The 17,837-nt window shown below is 38.4% G+C and overlaps 1 protein-coding gene across 1 annotated transcript in view; it reads left to right on the plus strand.

The window, feature by feature from the left end:
- The first annotated feature begins 733 nt into the window (after nt 1–733).
- The window catches only part of lrfn2b (leucine rich repeat and fibronectin type III domain containing 2b), a 50,164-nt gene continuing 33,060 nt past the window's right edge, over nt 734–17,837 (plus strand). The window contains exon 1 of the mRNA XM_079474768.1: nt 734–1,150. The gene's annotated coding sequence lies outside the window, so the exon portion shown is untranslated. The remainder of the gene's footprint in view (nt 1,151–17,837) is intronic.

The raw sequence follows: 17,837 nt of genomic DNA on the forward strand, positions 1-17,837 counted from the left end.
ATGCGTATATGATGCATAATCATTAAAATGTACAAAGGCAACAACTTCGTATGCCTACTATAAAATCAACAACAGAGGAACCGAGTACTTGAGTCAGACAAAAGCAGATGTCAAGGGTGCTGTTTTATTTCTTATTTAAATAAATTGTCTTCAACACTTGCTTGCCCGGATCTGACCCCTGCCTTGAGTACAGACAAAGCAAATACTAGACGACCTTCTGTTGCTACTGTCATCGCATAAAGAAACATTTTCCCTTCACAGTCACTGGGCTTTACCGATATACAAGTCCAAAGTCATCCTATTTCAGAAGACAAATACAGACAAGAAATAAATCTTTGTCATGTGACGAGTTGGTTCTTAGGATAGTTTCCTATAGAAAAGCCTATTTCAGTTTGACCTCAGCATTAAACTCATTCTTCTGACCGTAAAATAAAACAATACATCAATCACGGCATCAAGATCCAGAGGAAGTCACTAAACAACCTCTAAACACATCTCCAGAAGAATATCGCTTCCACTGGTAAATAATGAACCTGCTTCCCAAAACTGCCCACCAAACATGATTTATATTGCGCTTCCCATAGTTTTGCAATAAAGCAGCTTTTCAAAATAAGAAGAGAGAAGAAAAGAAGGTCAAAGAAGTGACACATTAAGACGATTTTCAAGCGAGCTGTGATGGTTCAGTCCGTCTCGCGCTGCGCTGACGCTCCTCCCCGCGTCGCGCGCGTGCCGCAGAGCGGAAGACCGTCGCAACAAATAATCGGATTTGTCTTTTTTTCGAAATCACATCCTCGAGCGCGTTTCTCAACGAGAGGGGGATCCGATCACCGGCTGTCTCAGGGCATCTGTACATATGCAGGCGCTTACATTAGTCTCTTTAGGGCGGGCGCGCGTATGAAGTTATCGTCAGTTTTATCAGTAAATACATCCCGTTAAATGGACGTGAAAGACTCGCGTTGAGGTGTTTTGGGATGTGATGCATCAGCACACGGACTTCACATGTGTTCAGATGTGTTTCTGCTCGCAGTGGACGCGCATATCGACATGGAAACGAGAGGAATTGTGATAACCGTCCCGAGAAATCGGAGAACAAACTTGTCCGTTTAACGCACATCGATGGATAAACGTGATCCGACGGCTCATGTCAAAGGTAAGAAAACGAAGCCTTCGATATTGTGAAAACTACACACGCGCAGTTGAACAGGAATATGAAAGCACGATCGTGTCCACCAGGAGAAATGTTTTAGTTCCGATCGCACTTTAGCATCTTCTGCTGATCGATTTTTATATGATCAAGAAGAGATTCTGCTCAATAACAGCAGCAGCCTGTGATACCGTCGAGCGCGGCGGGGAAACCGCGGTATTCCCGAAACCGCAAGAGCTGTTTTGGGGACAAACAACAGGCATGTTTAAATAGGACATAAAACATTGCCGTTTGTTTAATGAGAAATGCAGAACTTCACACATGCCGTAACACTGAAGGGTCTTTGTGTAAAACTGTTTTAAAACACATTGCTTTTCCAATTCTTATATGCAGATTTACATGCCCTTTTAATGGCCAAACACATGTCACGAGATTACTTTAAATCGCATCTCAAATGAATTTGTCAAACCCTGCTGGATAGAAAACAACAGGAATTCACTGCCAGACAAAATGGTAAGAAACGCCCCAAGCGGTCAATGGGCCGGTACCCTTAACAACTAAAGACTGCATGCTACTCATTCAAAGGTCCATATTGGTACCGGATGTATATGTACCTAAATGGTACCTTTCCGAAGGCTACCGTCCCAGTGGCAGATGGGTACATTTATTGCCCATGTTTTATGACAGTGTTTTAATGGTTTCCATTATGCTTTTTATTATTATCAGCTGTTTGCCATTACAACCATCACACCAACAGAACTCGACACACTAGAGACCCACAGAGATCATTATGGTTTTCATTAAAACCACTAGAACTCCCGTTATAACAAATATAATATAAACGTTCTTTTACGCATTTTTATACTTTTATATATAGCCTATATATATAACTGCTTGGATAGTCATTGGAACAACTATAAGTAGGCTCATCTTTTAAAGGTAGCAGTAAATTTTTCTCATCTCGTCTTTGGTTTGGTGAGACTGTGTGACACACTACAGATGAATGTGTTTGAGAGAATATCCCTGCGTGAGCATCTTGCTCTGCTGTTCAGATGTTTAACCTTTGACACAGAGAGATTAGTGAGTGACCATAATGATGTTACAGAGACATTTAAACTACAGACGGGTCACACGACTCTTCCTATCCGTCACATAATCTGTAGAGGATCAGAAACCAGCATACAGATTTTGCTGGACTCGGGACGTTATCATTAGAACAACGTAGAGACGCGCTTCTGGCAAATGTCAAGCTATCGTTTGGTCAAAAATGGACAAATCCAGCGGTCTGTTTAATGAACCCAGACAAATGTTTATATCCAACAATGAGTTTAAACAACCCAGCAAATTTGGTTGGAACAATCCAGCACAGGTTCATTTCCATTTCCTATTTTAATGTCCATTTTTGACCCAATGCTGGTTGGATACAACCCATCCTTTTTTACAGTGTAGAATCACAATATATAGTACCTTCTTCTGGAGTTCATATGTTTTTTCTGAATTTGTAATAAAGTTGCCTTCTTTTTAGTGCCGTCAAATCGATTTAATTGTGATTTAATTGATTCCAAAATAAATGTTTGTGTGTATAATATAGTCTGTGTGTGTGTGGCATGTGTATTCACATGTAGATATTAATACACAAACATGCCTGTATATATCAATAACATATGTTTATATTCATACATAATGCTAATTATATTTAAATTGTATATCTTTTATACAGTACTGTATATGCACATGTATGGGGGTTTAAATAAACGCCACACACATGTATTATATGAAAACAAACATTTCATTTGAAATGGATTCATCGGGATTAATGTTTTTGACTGCACTCATTCTTTTAACTGATGCACGGTGGGGTTTGAACTTCGGCATGAATCATCCAAACATGTAACACTACACTTGCATTCAGAACATTTGGATAAATGATTGAATGTTCTGCTGCACGTTACTGGGGAAAAGTTGATGTTTGTTCAGGAGCAGACTGCACATCTTAGATTGACAAAGGTCCAAACAGGTCTTTAGTTTTTGACAATAAGTCGTCCTCTGGCCTCAGAGAGGATCTGCCGGCTATAAATAATGCCACATATGTCAGTGTGTCTCTGGCTGACGAGCTCTAATCTCCCACAGAGCTGCCCGCACACGCACACACTTCTATTCCACACCATTTCGTATTGTTATTCCCATCATTCCCTGTTTTCCTCACATAAGGTGTGTCGTCTGAAGTGAGGTCATGTCAGACTGCAGACAGGCAAACCTTTCGTCTTCTGCTGGCAGGACGAGATGTGATGTTTATCGAGTTTGTTTGATTCAGAATCTGAATGCCGAATCGGATGGCACTGTGACGCAACTTCAGAAGAGCATTCCGTGCCGCGACTCGCTTTGAATTTGAAGATAAATCACGCTGGTTATAAATGACATTCAGAGATGCAGACATTATTTCTGGAAAATGGCTTCAAATGACTTTTGTTGTCAATTGTGTAGTTCTACAGTTTGGACGCTCCCTCATCTCTGAATCTGAGAATCACTGAGGCACAGACGTCTGTCGCATGCAGAACAGATCAGAGAGGTCTCGTGTAATTGCTGTGTTTTGATTTTGCATGATGGGAAATGAAGACCGTTTACATGACAAAATGCAAAAGAACGCATGGCACTGGTTATAAATGATAGCGAGGGCAGACAGCATGTTTAATTTGGCATTAACAAAACAAACCTGTGGCAAAAACAAGCTGAAGAAGTAATCATTTAGTATTATGAAATATTGTTATCCCTTGGAAACAAATTTAAAATAAAACATAGTTTAAACATTCCGCCTGATCTTAAGGGAATTCGTAACTATTTTACGAGGTGGCCAATTTGTATCAATTTGCATTATATGCATTATGTTACAAAAACATATGTTTATTAGAAAAAAGCAACACCCCTCAAATCCTACTTAAACGTACGAAAGAGATAGGATGAGTTAGCCACCTCGTAAATTAGTTACATTTAGTCAAATGAAAAGGTACAAATAATTGCATTTGAACAATCCTTGAACTACAAGTGAAATAAAAAGAAAAAATTGTGATAAAGACAATCAAAACATGTGTTCATTTAAATGGGACTACACAACAACATAACACAAAATAACTCATGTTAACAATTCCATAACACAAAAATGTGTTCGTATTTATCACATAATTTTTTATTTAAGTTATTATTTAAAGTGTTTAAAGTAATTTTTTTGTATCTCAGACCAGAAGGTGGTGTAGAGACAATCTGTACATGCGTAGAAGAAATTGAAAAATCAAGTATAGTAATAATTTGTAGTACAAACTATTGCAATATAGTTTGCTACTATCAATTTATTTTTTAATCATGTTTAATGTCATTCAGCCCATACGGCCAAGCAAGAGTGAGCATACATAGAACCCTGATCAAAACACAATAGAAAATGTAATGGATTTAATGGTCATAATGGGAATTGTATTGGTTTTAATGGAAACGTTAATGGTGTCTACTGGTATGTGATGGATTCTATTGGTGGACTGTTAAAAGATACACGAGGTGGTCCACAGCAAGCTCTATTTTTCTTTTTTTATTTAAAAAGCATTGCAATATGTATCGTAATTAAATATATTGTAATATATTGTATTGTGACTCATCTATTGTTATATGTATCTCAAGACTCTTGCCAATACACAGCGGCCCTAGTACAAACACTTTGGCTTTGCTTTGTTGACACCAGCCAGACAGTTAGATTGAGCTTGAGACAGAAACCTGTGTGAAAACAATCATTATTTTTTTGCTATGCCAATCGCAGCTGTAGCTCAGAATGAGACGTTTAAAGATGGAAGAGTTATTTCATGTTACGTAAGTCTCTCATTAGTAGACCAGCGTGACTGTCACCGATGACCTACCGCCACATGTCGGCTTCTGCCAATTACACACTCCTGCCATAATTCATTTGCTCGTGTGTATTCTGCCATACGCTGTCTGATTCATTTTCACTCTCCACTGCTTTTTACCCTCACTGCTCAAATTCAATCCTAACTTCATATAGAACTCTGAGAAATCGCCACGCTTTTCTTGTCCTATAGCTAAAAACTTAGAAACTTTCAGTTGAGAGCAGTAAATGCCATCAATATTAAAGGAAAATGGTGCTGTTAAGCTTCATAGATATGATGGCCGTCATGGGAGTGTTTGATGATGAGAGGCCATTAAACGTGTCATTACACTGCTGCCGTATGGGGAATATATGTGAGTGGAAATATTTACACTCTTCTCACGTTTTTCATCGCGGTTTTATAAACTTGGTTATGTACATATACTGTAAGTAGACCAAATTCTAGCGGGTTAATAAGCAGAAATGTGGAGCCTGTAGTGTTGTTAAAGCTTGAATAATTTAGTCAAAATGTGTGTTATTTCAGCTGTGAAGCTGGGTAAATCATCCTCTGGGCTTTCTTTGCAAATGTAATTTCTGTATGAATTTTGCTGCATTCAAGCGAAGTCACGAAGATCAAAATGAAATGCTCATACATAAATTAAATAATACATTAAATACATTTAATGTGAAACACATTTAAAGCGATAGTTCGCCCAAAGATAAGAATTCAGTCACATTTATTCCCCTTGAAATTGTTTCAAAGCTGTACAAAGTTTATGTGCAGTATACTAAGAAAATTGTAAACAGGTTTATAACAATGTCTGGGTGAGTAAATGATGACCGAATTTCTATTTTGGGGTGAACTACCCCTTTAAATGTCAGTCACTATATTCTTTTTTCTACACCAAACATTGAAAGGAACACATGGATATAAAAATGTAAATGCTACATTTCCTGGAACTGTTTTTTGAAGTTAATCAAACCATTTTAAAGGATTTTGAGGGGTTTCATGTGTGAAAGTGGCTTTTGTAGCTGATTTGATGGCATTCTAATTGGAAGCTGCTCAAGCTTCTTTGGTCATGAAACTTCGTGTTTCATGTTAATGGAATTACTGTACATGCTGGTGTTGCGCTTCATACTGTCTCCTATCCGCCCTTGGGAAGGACTGTCCAACAATACAGTTTCACATACAATTCTGACAAACTTTACTTATTCGTTAGCTGATTTGTATGCATTTGTACATTATCTCAATCGTACATTTTCTTATGATCTGCTTTTGCTCCAGTGACAGTTGTGTTTACATCCACATTGCTCCATTGTCCCATGAAATAAGGTTGCGTTGTCAGGAAAAAGCAATTTATTCAAATATGACGTGGAAACAATGCAGCAGATTAGGGCTGAGACGATAAAGCTTGCAATACTTATACTCACTTTCCTCAATGAATTACGGTTAAATGCCGCAACATCCGAAAGCCAGAGGACGCTCTCGCACAGAAACTCCAAATATGGGACACAGAAGAAGAACGATTTGCCTACACACACACACACACACACACACACAGTTCCAGGAAATGCTGTTCTTCATACCCTAGTCATACCCTAGCAACCAGCTAGATGACCCTAGCAACCATCTCCAGCAACTGTGACATGAATGAAGATTATTATAGAAACACTGGCTCTTTTGATTCGTCTCAAAGTGTCGAGCAGTCTTAAAGCGTTACCATGACAACTGTCGCCACGCCCTAGCAGCAACTACGGTATAGAGCAACAATAGTCAGTCATATATCGCCAGGTTGTAGACACATAGGAGTGAAGTTTGATGAGCTGTGTACTGCGAGCCTAGCAATTTCCTAGCAACCACCCAGAACACCCTAGCAACTGGGACCATGGAGAGTATGTAAATAAGGAATCATTAAGAAGTGTTCCAGAAACCCTTGTGTGCGGGATTGAAATGATTTCTTATGCCGAGGAACTGCTTGTTAAAAAGACGCTTCCAGATCACATTAGAACTAGAAACCATTTCTTGGTCTGCTTCTGAAAGAGAGAGAGAGAAAGAGGTTGTGTTGTGTTGTGTTGTGTATACAGGTTTGGACATACAACGTTATTTAGACAACAAACCTTACATTTACAATGCATAATAATCATTATTTTCATAATAATTACAGTTCTCTGAAATGATTGTGATGAAATGTTTGTAGCTCTGTTTGTAGAGGATTTTCACGGTTGAGTCAAATCTGCTCTTTTGAAGGTTTTCCATGTGTCTGGATGAACTGGTTCGATTTCTCTTTCACTCTTCTGGTTATGTGAAGAGGAGAAAATGTTTTGTGTCATCACCCAGCTGACACAAGTCCTCTCTGAGGTCCAAATCTGGCACATGGTTTGTGTTTATATGAAACACCTTCACTTCCAGCTCAGCGACTCACGTCTACATTAGTCTTCATCTCATTGCCATTAAATTCCCATTAGCGGTTGGCAACATGACTAAAATCATGCCGTGGTATTTTATTTCACGGTGAAGGGGTTTTTAAGCAATATTCCGTGAGCCAGAGCAAACACTAATGTAAATAATGACAAAGTGTTTATTTTGGTGTACTATTGTCTGACCTGCCATTAAAACTGTCAATCTCATTGCATGCTTTGCTAAAAAACGCCAGGACAATGATGCCTAAGCAAGTTTTTATACATTGTATATAATAAAACATAATTAGAATTATGTTTAAAATAGAAATTATGTTTAACATCTTTTAAATGCAGAAAACTGCCTGTACGGGTAATGAGCATGAAAAAGTATAAAGAATATTACACTTTTAATTAACTAGAAACAATATAAGGTTATCTGTTTCTATTATACACACAATATATACATATATATGTATATATATATATATGTATATATATATATATTCTCTCAATGATTTTTAGCTATTTGAGAACATCTAGTAGAACATCCAATTGTGTTTTTAGTACGGGTGCACATTTTATGTGATAATAAAAACTATTTAATACCAAAACCCTCAAAAGGTGAACGGATTACAGTGAGTGCACTGAGCTCTGAGACGCTGTGACAGAGAACACAGGTTAGCGGGCGAGACCACCTTTGAGCGCCCCCCTCCCAGAAAAATTTATAAATACAAATAAAACACACACACAAAATGATGACAAACCGTCATATTTTTTATAACAACATAAGTGAAAGAGAAAATAAAATTGATCAATTGCACGAATCCGTTTTTTTTGTGCACCTGATGGCTTTGACCTTTTCCTGTCCATCTCTGTTTATTTGGCACTAGACAATCAACAGATTCCCCGCCCCAAAACACTGTCACTCAGGAAACGAGTCACGGCCATAATCGTTTTGTATTACTTATTTTTTGATTAGCCATTTCACACAATTCAGAAAAACTAAAATGTGCAGGAACTATAGGCCTGTGTTCATTGCATTATGGATAAATGTTGGTTATTAGTGGGTCAGATGTGGCCTTGAGCAAGACACCTTACCCCTGATTTCTCTGCAGTAATGTGAAACTGTAAAAAACTACTTGTAAGTCGCTTTGGACAAAAGCGTCTGCCAAATGAATAAATGAAATGTAAATGTATTTGGAAAAAAGTCGAGTTGGTGTGTGACTGACTTTAGCCCACTAATTGAATTTGCGTCATGGGAGGGGCTTCTGCCGCTGGCTAAGTTTGTCACGCTAAGTCATAATAATTTCTTCCAAATAACAGACAAATAATTTTTTTTTAAAAACATACACTAACACTCTTCTCTCAACAGGTTTTGGTCTAGCTTTTGTTGAAACTAACTTTGTTATAAGCACATATTGTACTATTGCTCTTTGTATGACATAGGCTATCGCTTATTGCTCCTCAAACTCTTTGTAAGTCGCTTTGAATAAAAGCGCGTCTGCTAAATGACTAAATGTAAATAATCACGGCCCAACTAGAGAAAGCTCCTGATTGGAAGCGCGAATTTTCGCCAAAGTTCAGATTAATCAACTCTCAATTAATCAACGAATCACACCGCAAGTAGGTCATCGCATCTTTGCATTGACTTAACATGTAAATCACTCACGCTTAACGCTTCATTCGCGTTCGATGTGAACACCTAGAGGTGAACTATCCCCTGTGTGCGCCCCTCCCCTTCACACACACGGCACATTCTCAGCATGCAGGGGCGCCAATTTGCCGATTCCCCACACAATGAATGAATGATAGATAATAGGAAACCGCTTCGCTTTGGCCCTGAGTTTTTTTTACTGCTCGTGCCGGTGCCGCCCCCCATGTGACATGAAAAAATGCCGCCCCGGGCGACTGCCTGGTTCGCCCGTGCCTAAAACCGCTACTGCAGGTTACGGTCTGACGGCGCTCTAAAGGAGCTTCACAACTAACTTCATGACACCGATGAGAAGCATTAGTGGCCGTCCGCTTAGACAACAGAGATGCTGATTTTCCTTCCTTTCAAAGTGAAGTTCAAATATATAGCCTATAGGTGAATACAACAGAGTGAAGTCGCAGTGTTGTGTTGAGTGTTTAGTTTTGAGGCAGTGTTGAATGAAGCTTCGTTATTCCGTCTCCTCAAGAAGCTGAAGTGTTAAATAGTCATATTTGAATAACCTCAATATACGTGGAGCGTTTGTTACAGGTTAAACAACATCCTCCATATCTTTCACAGATTCACCTGTCGTATTCAGTAAAATACAGAGAAGTCCTACAAAACATGTTTGGAACAACACGTAAAGGACAGAGGTTTGATGTGTGGGTGAAGTGTTCCCAGAGCCTCACGGTTTTCAGGAGTATTTGTGAGCTGCTTGTGCGCGTGTCGTCGAGTTTTCCAGCAGACGGCCTGTTTCTCTGAGATCCCGCCAGCCTCACAATGTAATTGATCTTTTTTTTTTTACTGCGTAATCGCTGACAGGAGCAGTGAAAAGAGGACGACTGAGCCCCAGGGATCAATGTAGCAAAAAATAGAGCTTTGAAGTCAAGCAAATGATGGAGGAGAATGTGGGCCACATGCACACTCGTGGATTTAAATGTCCTGACTCGAGCAATAATGGAGCTGCTATTGAACTATGATATATGGATATGAGATTCAGATAGAGAGAAGAGACTCTCATGTCTGTGAACGCTCTTTCTGACCCGTCTATATATTTTAATATAGCGTTCTGTCAATGCAGCTTTATATCTGATTCGTTTCATATATAGTGCTTCAGTTTACCCACATCCATTCTCTCTTCAGCTTCACCTCACGCCGCTGTTCTTTTACATGCTTCTTATACAAAATCTCTATTATAGCATTTTTAAAGTATATAGTTGAACCAAGAAGAAAAATGCAGAGAAATGTCTCAGTGCTTTTGTGTTCGTACAATGGAAGTCAGTGGGGTTCATTGTTGTTTCTTCAAAACAATCTTCAAAATATAATTCTATACATATATAAGGGCTGTCAAACTATTTTTAAAGAGTAATCTCACCCTGAGTAAAAGATGCATATGTTTAAGAACAATATAAAAATGTATAAACCTGTATCATTTTAATTATTGTTAAATATAAATAAATACATCTAAATATTTCCTCAACATTTATACATGTACTGTATGTGTATATAAATACAAAAGAAATATTCACAGTACACAGACTTATATTATGTAAACACAAACTTTTGTTCTGGATGTGATTAATCGTTTTCAGTCCTAAAATGACACATGTAAGTAATAAAATGTAAAAGCATGAAACCGTAAGTTCTTCTGCACCAGTGTTTACATCCTGTGAAGTGGTCTGTAATGGATTCTACATCCCTGTGTGTACTTCTGCTGTTTTTAAGCTTAAATCGCTGTGACAGATCGTTTGATATACACAAATTTCCCTCACCACTAACAAGCCAGAAGCCTGCAGGTTTTCCAGTCATGTGTAATTGGTTAACATTTGAAAGAGAGATTCAAGGTAATCCACTTATATCAAATTATAGTGATTGAATGAAACGTATTGAACCGGCTGAAAAACGGTTGAAGAATTACACAATACGGCTCTGTGAAGCGTCTAATGTGCCGCTGATGTAGTCAGAGCAAATGGATCTTCATTCATGTAGTATTCATGACCGCCCGCATGTGAAATGTGAATGAAGTATTGATGAAACGTGCAGTTAAATGCGATACTGCTGTTCTCTCTTGACATTGTGTCCTGGGAGTGACTGGAGCGACACTAATACAGCTCCACGCATTAAACCCCAACACAGATGACCTCCTGTAGGGATGCTCTCTGTCCTGGACCGGGTGTGAGTCGGGGTCACGCCAAGCACATGTAATCCTCCGACCAGCTTCCTTTTATTTGGCGCTTTTCTCTTAAGCCTACGTCCTCAGAAGACATTAATGCCGGGGTGGGAATCGTTAGGTCACTCAGGATTCGATTCAGAATCGGTTCTTAGGGTCACGATGCTCCGAGTCAGACTGGTCTTGGCACTTTCACTTCTAGTCTTTGAACTGCCACATATTGTATTTAATTCAACCGAGTGCCCTATAAAGCCATTCTCGATGACATTAAAACAAGTGTATAACAGTAAATAAACGTGATTCATTAGTGTTAAACAGCCGTCATACACAGAAGAGAGGGGATTTTGTCTTGTGAGCTGGCTAACAAACTGCATATTAACAGAAGTATGATCATGTTCTTGAGTCTAAACAGTGACAGGTTTGGGAAACGCTATATTGCACTCATTGACAATTCAAACCAAAATATGGTATGGTGAATTGAAGAAGCCACTCACTGCACAGAGTAGATGCAGAGAAAGACCATCCTGAAATATATTTCGTCTATATTGACGTTTAGCGAATGGTTTTCTCTTTCTCTAATGCTCGTGTTTGCTCCGAACCAAAAAGGCGGAAGTCACCGTGGTTGACTTCCACCTTTTTTGTTCTAATACCATTACGTTAATATATGAACTTATAACATTCAAATGCATTTTGTTGAATCTCTAGAATTCTCTAATCCAGAATTGTGATGTGTATGTAGTTGTCCAGTATACATCTGTAGATCTTGTTGTGTTACACTAGAGCGCTCCGTCTCTATAATGCATGTGACAACATGAGTTTGTCTGCAATCTGCTTGTTTTCCAAGCTGTCTGTCAGATCTTGTCAAACTACAAATGTACTCTATTTGAACTTATGAGAGCATCTGAATTCTATAACAGTATGTGCACATGTAGGAAATGCATGTCCTGCAGTTTGTTTTCACAGACTCATTGAATGCAGTGTTTGCATGTCATTAGACTCACGTAATAAAAAGGCTCATCATTTGGTCCAATGGTGTTTTGCTTTAAATGTATCTGGAAAATGTTATCACAGTTCACAGTTGCAGATTCACACCTCCCAGTGGCTCAGGAACATTAGACTGAATAATGGAATAATGTATCTGTCATTCCTATTAAACAATATATACAGTATATTATGAAAAGTGTGATACAAATAAATACAATTAATCAAGCAATTCTATTATTTTTCCAAATCATTCAACCCTAGATCTTCTGTGCAAAACAATGGTGGCTTCACTTTCACTTCATGTCCGGATCTCTTGAGTTGGGAGGGTACGGCGATGTGCCGTGATCAGACACGCATGAACTAGCAGTGTGAAGAACACTACATTATGATGTCATTATTTTAAGTGCATTTCAGTGAGATGTGAATAATCCCGCAAGCGCCGATGCTTTTATAAGGCGGTTTACTGGCATGTCATGTTCCGGTCTCAGACCACGCTGCGTATCTCAAAATATGATTCATGTTCTCTCTAGGGAAATAGATGTGCTTTAGTGATCACGTATAAACCAGCATTTTTATATGCTTGAGGCTTTTATCCAAATAAAATGCATTACAATACAAATATATATTTTTCTCAGTATTTGTTAATCCTTGAGATTAAACCCACAATGCAGTTGAGCTTGAACATGTTTTAATGCTTGTTTCCATAATATGCTTATTGATTATCTTAAAGGGATACATCACCCATAGGTCATCATTTACTCAGCCTTGAGTTGTTCCAAATCCCTATACACGTCTTTGTTCTGATGAACACAGAGAAAGATATTTGGACGATAGATACCTAGTAAAAAATATTGTTTTGATTCTTATATCATAACTACAGTCCATTCGGCAGATGCGTTTGTCATGGGGTGCACAGAAAGGGTTTCTTTAAACCACATTTTTGTACAGAAAATAATTTTCTCAAACTGTTCAAAGCTTATTATAATTCACCTCATGTGATTCTTTGGCCACAGTGTTTAGAAATCTTCCTTTTAAAAACTCTCAAGGCCTGTAGATAAGTGATGGTCTGCTGGAAACGCTGCAGACGCAGCAGATTGTTTGGTTTGATCGAGATCTGTTAGTCATTATTCACCGGTCGTCCTTGTTCATGCCGAGGCCCTGTGGTCCACAGCTAATAAAATATGTAGATGATTTATTAGTTGCAAAATTAAGGCTATCTTACCTGAATTTAATCTGCAGTTCAGAGAAAAAAGCAAGGCTACAGGGAATGACAGGAGAATACAAATGACTGTCGCAGTCCTCAGAGAAATGTCTGACGGTTTCAGTGCATTCGGTGTTGTTCAGCAGTTTCAATGCTGCTGCTATGAACAGAAAACTTTATAAAGATAAACGCTGCTCGTGCAATATTTAGGCTAAAGCTGTATTATGAACTTGGAGGCAAACACTTAATAAGAATTTAACATCAAAAGGATGAATTATGAACCACAAACACCTTTCCTATAACTGGAGTGTGAGAAAACTTCCTTTATTTTTGTAAGTGTTAACAAAGTGTTTTTAAAGAATCCCAAAATGCACATTTTCATCCTGATTTCTTTACCCCAGTTTTGTTTAAACCTGTATGATGTTCTTTAGAGCAAGAAAGAAGAAGGTTCGATGAAGATTCTGTTTGTATTCAGTACAACTGTAGTTCATTGTGACTCACTTTACGCTTAAAACAACAAAGAATGACATCACGACTCCATCAGCATCTTCTGTGTACGTCTGATGGTTTATTAGGTCTTCACGTGACACTTATTTTTATCATTGCTACATCCCGATTTGAATACTTCTACTATGGTGTTTTAGTAACGGGAGAAAGCGTTTTTGACTTTCAGGCCCCCCTCTACTTAATAAGGCTAAAACAAAACAAAATGTAGAGCTTGACATTAACTGAAAAAAATCTTTATTCATAACAAAATGGCTAAATAATTACAAATGTTTTATGTACTTCAGTGCTCATTTTGTCTTTTTTCAATTATTGGTCATCTCGAGGACCCCTTGGAAGTCAGCTGGGACCCCCTTGTGGATCATGCCCCCCGCTGAAATGCATTCCTTATCAGTTTTTTTAAATAGAGTGAAATGCCACTAAACTCCTCCCTCTTGGACTGAGTTCAGCAATATCAGCCATTTGAGTGTCCAAGGAAAATAACTCTTATTTCAACATATTGTGATTTAAGACACACTAATTCTAATTTTGAGAACCGTCTAGGACAGATAATATGGATCTGGGGGTTTATTTTTAGGGTGCCGCTAGAAGCAGGTGAGAAGGATCTTAGTTTGCTTTTCCTGTGTTAAACAAGATATTTGTGGACTTCAGAGAACATCTGCAGAACAACAGATTCATGTCGATCCATTCATATTTCATGAACCTAAAAATAGACAAGCACTCCGAGCTGCTTCCAATAATTCCACAGGAATGACAGTCATGTTAGTGATTCTCTCTCTCTCTCTTCTGTCAGTTCTGTAATGGCTGTTCAGCTGTTAATGATTTTATCAGCGTTTCATTATACAGATCACGCAGATGGAAAGTTTACACTTGTTGTGTACACATACAATCAAGTCTTTAGTGTAAATGATTTACAGCGAGCTCTTGTGTTTTTTAATGATCTGCCTTTAAGCCTTGAACCTTCTTGAGAGTTCACTGTGTGTGTTTAGTGTGGGGTATGTTTGTATGATTACACAATCAGAGGATCTTTATAGTATTATCATGGCAGATGCAGAAGGTTGTTAGAAGAAGATACTATTGCCTATTTAACCCCGATCTGCCTATTTTTGCTCAATAAGGTTTCATTGTCTGCAGTACACAAACGTGAGCATCGTGAATGCAGAAGATGAAACACTTTCAAGATTGTCATTTGGAGCTAAATAATTATGCTTAATATCGGTCTCATGTCATGATACATTTTTATGTTTGTGGCATCACTTATTTCATCAAATTTGACGTATGCACGTGAGAAGTGCACAGACACAGTGAGAAGACTTGACGTGTAAACCCAAATCATTTAAGCCTGACACACACACAGACGCTAGAATGTGTTAGGACATCAAACAGACAGAACAATGTTTTATACAAAGATATATATATATATATTATAAAATAAATAGCTTTCCTTTAGCTCCGTGGTAAGAGCGTTGCATTTACAACTCAAGGTTGTGTGTTGCAGATACCTGTGTATAAATGTATAGGATAATGCAATGTAAGTCGCTTTGGATAAAAGCGTCTGCCAAATGCCTAAATGTAAATATATTTATTAAACTCTACCACTAAGCCCTCACGCATTTATGCATTTGGCAGACGCTTTTATCCAAGTAGATCAGATTTCTAGACAATTTAGACAGAACCACACAAATTAGATTTCACGTACAAGATTTGGCCACTTAATGAGGCTTTCACACGATAGGAGCGGGCGATATCCAGTCCTTCAGTTCCAAGTCGATACTAAAAAGAGATTTAACAGATCTTTCCACAGCGCTGGTAATATACTAAAACTTCACTGGTGCCAACTACCCACAGAGGAACTTTAAACATTTTAAAGGGACAGTTCACCCAAAAATGAAAGTTCTGTCATCATTCACTCACCTTCACATTGTGTAGTTCTGTTAAACAAAAAAAATATTTTGAAGAATGTGGGGAAAAAAAACTTCTGGGGCGCCATTGACTACCACAGTCCTTTATTTCATTGCTGTTGTGGCCAATAGTGTCCAGAACTGTTTGCTTACAAACATTCTTTCAAATATCTTTCTTTGTGTTCAGAGGAACTACGAAATATGTACAGGTATGAAACACCTTGAGGGTGGGCAAATGATGATTTTTGGATGAACTAATCCTTTACCATGCGTCTAAAACTAAAAGCTCATTCAAAATATCGCTGAAGTATCGCGAAATATCGATAAAACAGTTTAACCAATTTCATGATCTGTGAAGTGTGGCTCTTAACAAGCAATTCATGGTGATAAACGGTAGCCATGGTGTAGTGCTTATGCCCATCATTGAAGCTTGCAGCTATATTCTTAAGTTGACCATGTCAACAACACGCAACACCATTAAAAAAAAGTGTAACCTTAAGAGTAAATGAACCGTTGTGTATTTAGGTAATTATATCATAACAGTCCATGTAAAGCGCTCTGATGAAGAACATCCGCTCTCTGTCGCTCACAGCAGTCGTGTGATTGTTCCTGAGAATTGGAGTGATGGACATTGTTCCTGTGGACCTGTGGGGATTTCAGCAGGTGCAGATAATCTTGTTAAACAGCCTAATTAGTGCTCATGGCATGAACTGCGGTGCTGCCTCACGCCTCCTATATACCTTATTCTTCTCACTTTATTTATAGAAGTGAAGCGCCTGACTCAAATTGAGTCTCTGACCGAGGTCTGCAGCAGAACTCGTAGGAAGTGTTTTTGAAGACGTGTGTGTCTGTAGTTTGAAGTGGGTCAGTATCATCTTGTTGCTGTGAGTTAACATGAAAACCCTCATGCTGTCTTAAGACTCACTTTGATGATGAGTGTGTGCAAGTATTTTCAATCATTTCCTTTGCTTCATTCAGCAGCAGGCTTCATGTGTCGTGCGTGTGTCGGGCATGTGAGGAGAAATACTGCAGCGAGGAAACCCGGCTTACACCTGATAATCAGCCTTGAGGCTTTTCTATATTTAACCTACTTAATTGCAGCATCTCTCTTGTACTACTGCACTGATACAGCGACTCTTCTGCTTAATGCATTGAGAAGGCCAACAGAGCAGCTAATAATAGGTCATTAACTAACTAAACTTCAAAGATGATTCCATGTTTTATTTTGTGACGTTATAAAAACAGGTCAGTTTCGATGATTTTAGAGACTGTACATGTTACTGTATGAAGACCGTAGTTATCCTCTGTGTATTTCATTTTCTAATACTTCATGTCATAGCTTAATTTTCTTTAATTATATTTTGGGGGATGTACATGTCAAAATAGCAGTAGTACGGGGAATGAACCTTCTTTACCTCTCTCTTTAGCTGTAAAGAACTTTAATGTTCATATTTCTTCGTCTGGATGAAGTCTTTGGTCTTACTGGATGAAGGTCACATGACATGATTTGCCTATAATGACAGATGCATCTGATTTGAAAAAAATCTATGAAATAGTCAATTTAAGTGTGCTCAAAGCCCACACCTTTATCCAAAGCATTTCACATTACAAAACTAATGCTGCGCTCGTTGTCTTTTGTCAATGAGGTCTCGTGATTCTTCAGCAAACTGCCCCCTAATGGCTGTCATACACAGAAGAGAGGGGATTTAGTCTCGTGAGCTGGCTAACAAACTGCATATTAACAGAAGTATGATCATGTTCTTGAGTCTAAACAGTGACAGGTTTGGGAAACGCTATATTGCACTCATTGAAAATTCAAACAAAAATATGGTATGGTTTATTGAAGAAGCCACTCACTGCACAGAGTAGATGCAGAGAAAGACCATCCTGAAATATATTTCGTCTATATTGACGTTTAGTACAACAGGGCTGAATGGTTTTCTCTTTCTCTAATGCTCGTGTTTGCTCCGCGTGAGGT

This window comes from Barbatula barbatula (genome assembly GCF_947034865.1).
Source record: "Barbatula barbatula genome assembly, chromosome: 15".
NCBI lineage: Eukaryota > Metazoa > Chordata > Actinopteri > Cypriniformes > Nemacheilidae > Barbatula > Barbatula barbatula.